This window comes from Erigeron canadensis, chromosome 6 (genome assembly GCF_010389155.1).
Source record: "Erigeron canadensis isolate Cc75 chromosome 6, C_canadensis_v1, whole genome shotgun sequence".
NCBI classification, from domain to species: domain Eukaryota; kingdom Viridiplantae; phylum Streptophyta; class Magnoliopsida; order Asterales; family Asteraceae; genus Erigeron; species Erigeron canadensis.
In genome coordinates this window covers 25,000,868-25,008,770 of record NC_057766.1, presented here as the reverse complement: position 1 = coordinate 25,008,770, position 7,903 = coordinate 25,000,868, and the positions used below count along the sequence as shown (strand labels likewise).

The following is a 7,903-nucleotide window of genomic DNA, read 5'->3' as shown; positions in this document are numbered from 1 at the left end:
TAGGGTCACCCGCAGCCTTCCCACCACATCTCCAACCTTTCGAAGGTAATACCGTCTTCCATATATACACAACTAACCTAATAATCAACCAAACATGCACATACAATAATCATATAACAACCACGTATTTACACGTCAACAAATCCATCAATCAAACAATATCATCACTCAAGACACTCAAACATATGCACAATCAAGTCATGTCATCATCAAGGAAATCAAACGTATGCACAATTGAACTATGTCATCAATCAAGGTAAATACATAATTGCACAAACAAACAAGTTAACACACAAAGGTTGTACACTTTTCAGCCTGAATCTCAAATGAGTAGGGAGCTACGAACTCACCTTGATTTCCAAGCAAAACGACACGTTAATATCGAGCTATAAATGTCCAACAACCGTCACGTGTCCACAACCTATCAACATATATCATAGTATCATCAAAGACAACTCTATATACACAAGTTGGTTAAGTAAGTTCAAGTCAAGTCACAACTCACAAACGCTTCAACAACCTTTCCGAGTAGGAATAAAACACTTTGACTCGACATGTTTTAGAATCTAAGGAAGATTCAACCCAAATAAATGTTACCACAAGAAACTAGCCTCTCATACGATTCCAACGATAGGCCATATGACTCGATTGGACTCACGGATCACAAGTTATAGACGTTTGAAAACTTGTCAAGAAAGCTGCACAAACTCGCGACACGAGTTTATTGGCTAGCGACACGAGCTGAACAACACCTCGCGGCACGAGTTCCCCAGGTCGTGGCACAAGAAAAAGTACTGGTCAAGAGACACCAAAACTCGCGGCACGAGCCCTACTCCTCGCGGCACGAGTTTCTGCAGGTCTGCAGAAAAACATGATCCAAACTCGATTTTGACATCCCCAAACACCATTTTGACTTCCAAATCGACCAAGGAACCTTTCTAACTTGTTTTTGAACATTATCAAACATAAATAAATATATTTAGACTCGACCCACTTCACAAACTCGTTTCATTACATCAATTTCGTACCAAAAATCGTTTTTGACCTAAATTGAACCACCAAGAACCCTAATTCGCGTTTTGACTCGATTTGTTACCCGAATTTACTTGAAACCAGTTAGAAACAAGTTAATAAACATAAAATGATGAAGAAGGGATGAGTTTCACTTACCAAATCTTCTTCCAAAAGCTTAACCCCAGTTTGACCCAAAAGAGGATGTTCTTGCACTTTTTGATGACTCAAATCTTGATATGATGCAAAAGAGATGTAATAGATGATCTTTTCTAGCACTAATCTAACTTGAAACCATAATATTGGTGTAAGAATCTTAGAGAGAGAGAAAGACATTTGTTTGTGTGTGTTTTGTTCTTGTAAGAAGAAAGAAAGAAGGATAAGAGGGGAGAATGAATGGATGGGTGGTGAGGAGGAGTTGGAAGGGGAGCCGGCCTAGATTCCAAAAGGGTAGGCTCCCGCTCCGCTAAATTTGACAAATAGCTAAACGTTAACCCTTTAAATGCCAAAACGAACTCACAAACGTATTTTAACTTAACGTTTCGCTAAAGCTCGCTTATTCGCCCAAGTTTCTACCTTGATTAACAAAAGTCATTTAATTTAGTTATTAATTTGATTGTTTTCAAATTGTAAGCATCGATTAGCATGACTAATGATCTCGACACACACACAAGTCCCAAATTGCATGACAAATTGTTCTATATGTACACATTGCACTTAAATGAACCCCAAAAGACTTAAATTATATTACTAACTAGATTGTTAGCCAAGTTGCACAAATAGTCAACGGGTCAAAAGTCACAGTTGTTACATCAACAAACTATGGTATTTTTAGCTGTATGGCTTCTGTATTTTGTCGCAATGTCTATACAGTAAAATGGTTTGTCATGTTTGTCTGAAAATATGGACATCCACCAACCGTGATACTTCGTATTTATCAGATTTGGCTTCGTTAGGAGCTGCATAACTGTATTACAGGCAGCTCTTGATTAAGTTGGCGAAAACTGCTCTTTGATGTTAATAGCTCAATGGGTACTTTTTCATTTTTAGGAAATTGTTTAATGTGTTTTATTTTTATTTTTTTCCAACATGAACATCAAAATTACTCACTTGATGTTCATATTATTTGATGTTGCCTTCAAATTCAAGGTTAATCAGCTATAATTGATTAGCAAAAACTTCGGCTTTAATAAAACTTTTTCATGAACTGTTATATACTATCTAAGGTTACTTGTTGTTGTTTGCAATTTAAGTTTCGTGTATTTATGAAATGGTGCATCAAATGCCTTCTCTTTTCTTGTGTTCCCAGGCGAGTTGGGGGAAGTGCTACTAAAATTACACAAGTGATATGGTGGTGTTAATCTTCATAAGCAGGTAAAATGTAACATTCATGAATTTTGACTCATTTGACTTGTAAATTAAACGTGATTAAATGAGAAAGATTTTTGTGAATTGATATGACTTATGGGCGTTATGTCGAGTTTTAACGTAACGTTGAGTTTATTTACATGCACGGTTTCGTATTAGCGTTTAAATGATTAACGAATAGCTATTGGTCGAAGTTAGCGGAGCGGGAGCCATTTTTGGACCTCTCTAGGTCGGCCCCCAACTCCCACCACACACCCTCCACTCATTCATTCTTTCCTTATCTCATTTCCTTCTCATCTCACTCTCTCTCTTTGACTTCTCCATCCTCCTCTTTTCTATCTATCATCTCAAACTCTTCATAATACATAACAAATTCTTGGATTTCTTATTGTTGAGAATAAATTAACATGAACTAATAATAATCATAATGATAATCATCTTGGTGTATGAATTTTGGGTATTTTTGGTGCTAATTCTTCTTCAAAAGCTCCAAACCCGAAATTGAATTCTAGAGGTGTTTGGGTAAGTGAAACTTAACTTAATTCCTCCATTTATATAATTAAACATGTTTCTTAGTCGAATCTTTTGAGTTCTTGGTCGAATTCGGGTCAAAAACGGATTTGGGTCGATTAGGGTTTCATTAGGGTTTGGTTGAATCATGAACGACTTTGGACATTAAATGATGCTATGAATCGATATTATGTAGTGGGTTATGTTTGTTTATGTTCAATTTCGTCTATGCAAGCTTGAAAATGAGTTGGGGTCGATTTTTGTGTCAAAACCCGTATGTGTTCATCAATTCTGCGGATGATCTACAGATTTGCGGATGATCCGCATCCGCCGTAGCATCCGCCATATCGTCTACCATCCGCCATACCATCCTCCATTTGCTGTCCATTTCATTCACGTTTACGTACGGTTACCGGTCGACATTCAATGATCCAAAACTTTTTTATTAGTCTTATATCATCATTCTAAGGTCAACAAAATTGGTTAAACACATTTCTAAACACTTCGATTCTCAAGTCAAATTTTGGTACTAAGTCATTGAACCGAATTTAACTAAAACTTTTCTCTTGTCGCTTAAACGTTCTCGAATCACTTTTAAAGCATCATCGGGATTGTGTCATAGTTTAGCTAGCTAGACCTTACCAATTGAGGATACCTTGCGATGATGAATTGTTGATTTAATAGGTTGTGATCGTTGTGCGCCCCGTTCCTTTTAGGGTTTCCTTGGAACGTGATTAGGTATTCTAATCCATGTATATCGTTAACGGTTGTATCCTGACACTTGTTTCCTATTACTTGCCCCTACGAACTCACCAACTTTATGTTGACCCGTTTTAGTACACTTTTGAGATGACAGGTTAGCTCAGAGACGTATTTGGATGGTTGATTGCTTGATCATGCTAGACTTGGACTTGGACTCCTTGGATCCGTGATTCATTTCCCGAATTAGGGGTTACGCTTATGTTTGATCCAGATACTTGCATTATTGAATGGTTCGTATGGATTACTTGATCCTTTTTATGCATTTAGACTTACTCTACATAATTTCCATGTCGTGTTGTGCTTTTCTGGTGATACCCCTTGATTCCGCCTTGTTGAGGTGTTACATAAAATCTACAAGTTTACAAATTCTTCTAACCCTTAAAAAGTGTGTTGTAATACATGATTTATCTAAGATTATAACAGGGGATAAATGATTCAAAGGCCTATGCCATGTTAGTTGTCGTGTTCTATTGATTCCTATATTAATTTGAAAATGTGGGTTGAGTTTATGTGAAGAAGATGAAGTGGAGGTGCTGTTGTGTGTTTATCAAAGTTTTCTGTGTGAAACCAAAAGGAGTTTGTTTGTGTGATTGAAAGGAGACATGCTACTGTGTAGGAAAAAGCCAACCAAGAAGAGGGACGAGATATGTATGATTCAAGAAATACGACGTACTGTGTAGTTAAATGTTGTTTAGCCTGAGTGAATGGCTGGTGTGATGCAAAGCTGTATGTGTCATGGGAAAGAGAGGCAATCATGTGATTTGTGTGAAGCGATACTGTGTGAAACCGAACACGATTTAGGCTCTATATGATCGAGGTCAAGAGGTCTCTATTGCCGAATCATTGTGCGAGTCAAAGGTGATTAGCTGAGTTGTTGAAGAAATCTTCGTTGATGAAGATTGGGTAACCAAGAAGGTGGTCCGATGTTTGCTAAAGCTTGTGAAGATAGCATTGTAGTGCTGTGACGAATGGTTCGACTAAAACATAAAAGGTGGTGCAGTGACTAAAAAGTCTTTAATTTGGTGTTGATGCACCCTTGAAAGTCTAGGAATAAGTGAGCCCATTATTAATAGTAGTTAGTGATTTGCTGTGTACATGACGAGTAGAAGAAAAAAAAAGGTCATATTTTTATTTACTTTGTTTCTTTTATTAGAGCTTTGAGCAATGGAAGAGGACAAAGCCATCTTTGTGAAGTTAGGAAAAGCTTTTTCCCAGCGAATATAAGATGCCCAGCTCCGCACAACATAGGGATTAGCGCCCGAAGCTCTGTTCCTATCACGCAAGAGAGTAAAGAATCCCTGTGGTACGTAAGATAGCTAAAAAATGAAGACCAAGAAGCTATTAGGTTCTTCGCGAAATGATCAAACAAGAAGCAAGTGATTCGTACAGCAAGGCATGTAGCAAAGAGTAGAGATCAAGTTTAAAGGGGTGAAATGTTGGAACTACGGATCGAGTACGGATAAAGTCAGGTTGTTTGGTTCAAATTGGACACATTTTCGTTTTCAGAATGACATAATGAATGGCAGAATGGGTACTGCCTACAAAGTTTGAAACGGTAGGTGTTGTTTATGTGTAAGTTTGAAGGACGATTTTCATGACTCCTTGAATAACTCAATTCCATATTTACGTGATTATTAATATGCACTTTTTAGTCTTTATTTTCAGTGTTTATGTCTTTACTGAAAAGAGTTATACAATTTTAATGTTTATTATTGCATAATGTACAGATTTAATATCTATATATGCATTTATCTATGAAACTAAGTAGCAACTCTAACATGAATTATTCAATATGTATTATTCCCTTAACTATTGGTTACATTCTCTATTTTTACATTCTACTATTTTACCCCATATTCTTCCATCCAATAACCATGTTTTTTTTACATTCTACTATTTTACCCCATATTCTTCCAAAATCCAAAAGATGAAATTACTTTCCGAAGTTTGATAATGATAATATTTCTTCTTGCTTTAGAATTCAAAGTCAAATGTGGTATCCTTAAACCAAAAGAGGACAAATGAAAAATAATATTATATTGCAACAAACAACTCACCAAATTGTTGAGGGTATGAAAGTTTCTCCAGTGGCTTGGCAAAATCTGCAATATTAGCTATAGTGTCATACTAATTCCCCACTCAAAAATTAGAGCCCATAAATGAACTTAAAAAAACAATTCTTCTTAAGGATCATTGTTATACCTTATCAAAACTAATTGCCATAAGCTTTTGAATCCCATCTTCCGATGGAACTGTTACCTGTATTTATGTAAAATTAGGCAAGATACATATAGTACTACTTATGAGTCGTGTATAATTCATCTTTCTTAAGCATTATTCATTTTAAGACAAAAAATACACCTATTTTTTATAGTATATAAGTATATTAACAAATTAAAGATAGTTACCTTCAAAATATTTAGGGATGTTAAAATGACAAACGAAACCTATAAGCATGCTCCTGTTCTCCAAGATTCCACCATGGATCTGCAAAAAGTACAACCGTTAGTTTGGTTTTCCAAAGAAACCAAAAGACAAAACAAACTTAACAAAGTAAGAAGTGCAACTAACTTGGGACTCTATTATAAGAGTGCCAACTTTATTCTCAATAGCACCATCAGTAAGCATTTTCTAGATGTTACACCATGCATCTGATTTAGAGACGCCTTGACTTTTCGAGTTGCACCATGGATCCTGCACAAATTAAGAATGTTATACGAGTTTTCCAAGGAACCCAAAGTCCATTTCTGGCTTAATTTGGCCTTATACACTTTTACAGTAGATGCATATCCAACTAAATATCATTAAAATCCTAACATATGCTGAGCCCATGCAAGCAAAGCAAACAATAAACCCAAGCTAACTGCTGTTGTAGATAAAGTAGAACTCCAAAATGACCAGAAAAAGGATGTCTCTTTAAAATACAAAGACCTCTCGGTCAATGGGACGTTTCCCACATAATACTTCCAATAGCACCACCCCAAAGGCATATGCATATGGTGTTTAACAGCCAACCTATTTTAAAAGAAAACATTGTGTCTCAACTCTGCTTATAATAGGAAATGTATGAAATTGGACACCAAAATTTACTTACCCTCCCATGCCATATTTAACGAAAACTTCAATTGCACCTACAACTGCTAATGATAAGTAATAATTTAAAACAAAATTAACTTACAATTGCGGCATGTGAGGAATCCTAGGTTTCTTTGGCCTTTGTCAGAGCAATTATATTTGGATCACCTGCTATTCTACTGAACCATGTTACACAACCACCTCTACAACTAAAAAAAGATGGGCTAACCTTAACTAAAACAGTGGATGAACCTCTATGGTACACTTGCTGCCTGTATATTTCCATATCCAACCATGTAACTTGTTGCCCTTGGATTATCTCCAAGAATGTAATCCACCTAAACAATCAAAAGCGTTTGACAATTTTCAATAACTTGATATCGGCTTCAAGAAGTGAAAACAGGCACCCTTTCTTAACCTGTACGTGACTTTGCAAATGCAAGTAGCTCCAAAGGTGCAACACTGAACAATTCCAAACATTTGGTGGTTTTACCAACAACAAACGATGCATGCTGTGACGTCCCCTTAGATGTTATCAGACAATGGGTGGAAATAAAAATTGCCTCAGGTTACTAACATTGCATTTATACCGTAGTAACCTAATCCTTTGGGGAATAGCAAGTAAGCATATGTGATGACCCATTAGAAGTAATTGGACAATCTCCATATTAAAAATTGCATCAGGTTAATTTAGATTTTAAAATAACCAATTACAAAGGACATTTCTTCTCTTATTCATTACTCATATTTCCTTTATATAAATAAAAACACATCAACTAAGTACTGTAGCAAAGGTGGCAAAAAGATTATAAATGCGGTTTGTAAGAACGTGGACCTTGTTAGAAATTATAAGAAGCTTGTTTAAATCATCCTATGGAAATAAATCTATGTATGAGGGATAATTTATGGTAACCAATTATAATAGAAGCAGGACTAATAAGTGATTAAGTATTAATGTGTAATGATGTTGTGATATTAGAGTGTCTGACTTGTTAGTCATCTTATGAAGGCCCCGAAGCTCCAAAGATATTCAACTGCGTAAGAATGCTCAATCAATAGAGATCAAAGCCTGAATTACTAAAACCTGCAATATATATGTAGTATTTTTCAAATCAATCGATAAGAAATGGATATTAATCTTCTGCTGCAAATACACAATACCAAGTTCCAAAAGCAT

The 7,903-nt window shown here is 35.9% G+C and overlaps 1 long non-coding RNA gene across 1 annotated transcript; it reads right to left on the bottom strand.

Annotated features, from left to right (window-relative positions):
• Window positions 1-373: 373 nt before the first annotated feature.
• On the bottom strand, window positions 374-6,069 carry LOC122602779. The gene is made up of 4 exons (XR_006324395.1): window positions 6,060-6,069; window positions 5,854-5,910; window positions 5,709-5,753; window positions 374-421 (listed from the first exon to the last, which is right to left on the bottom strand). It is a non-coding gene; the product is annotated as an uncharacterized LOC122602779 (long non-coding RNA).
• Window positions 6,070-7,903: the final 1,834 nt, after the last annotated feature.